General features: G+C 32.8%; 1 pseudogene; it reads left to right on the forward strand.

Moving 5' to 3' along the window:
- Positions 1 to 363: 363 nt before the first annotated feature.
- Positions 364 to 693, forward strand: LOC101693821 (annotated as a pseudogene).
- The last annotated feature ends 237 nt before the right edge of the window (positions 694 to 930 follow it).

A 930-nucleotide genomic window follows, 5' to 3' on the forward strand; every position in this document is an offset into this window, starting at 1 on the left:
GCTAGCCATCAGAAGGGAAAACAAAAAGTTGAACATTTTCAGAAAACATACTCTGTTAATTAAGGCATGAATTTAAATAAATGTTTTCATAGTTTATAGTTTATAGTATTAAATACATTAAAAATATAAAATTACTTTAAATTCCCCCCAAAGAGTAAAGCTTTATTTCTTCCCTTTAAGCTTTTTAGCTATATCAGTTTTATTTATTTCATAGGAAAATCAAAATTAATTCTAAGTTTTTTTAATTTACCACTTAGATATATGTCACCACTAAATAAATATATTTCAAAGAAATATAGAAAATCGCTGCTTCTCTTTCCTCCATCTTGGAGCCTATCAAGACCTGCTGGGAACAAGACAAATATGTCTAGAAGACTGTGGTCCAAGGCCACATATGCTGGCTACAAGTAGGGTCTCTGGAACCAGAGGGAGCACATAGCTCTTAAAATTGAAGGTGTTTATGCTTGAGATGAAACTGAATTCTATCTAGGCAAGAGATATGCTTATGTATACAAAGCAAAGAACAACACAGTGACTCCTGGAGGCAAACCAAAGAAAACCAGAGTACTTTGAGGAACAGTAACTCACTCTCGTGGAAATAGTGGCATGGTTCTTGCCAAATACTGAAGCAATTTTCCTGCTAAAACCACTGGCCAGAGGATCCATGTGATGCTGTACTCATCAAGGATTTAAACTTACTGAAAAGTAAATAAATGTGTATATTAAAAAAGAAATACAGAAAAAGAATAAGGAACTTAATTATAATGAGTAAAGAATATAATAAACACAAAAATATCAGTTTTCTTAAGCACACATGCACATGTACACACACGCACAAAACCAAATGACAATCCAATGTCCTTCTTTGTATGACTGCTAGCTAAAGATCTCCCTCACATCAAGGAAGAAAGTTAATTTTATTTCATAGTA

This window comes from Mustela putorius, unplaced genomic scaffold (assembly GCF_011764305.1).
Source record: "Mustela putorius furo isolate JIRA1106 unplaced genomic scaffold, ASM1176430v1.1 tig00003834_pilon_pilon_pilon, whole genome shotgun sequence".
Classification (NCBI taxonomy): Eukaryota; Metazoa; Chordata; class Mammalia; order Carnivora; family Mustelidae; genus Mustela; species Mustela putorius.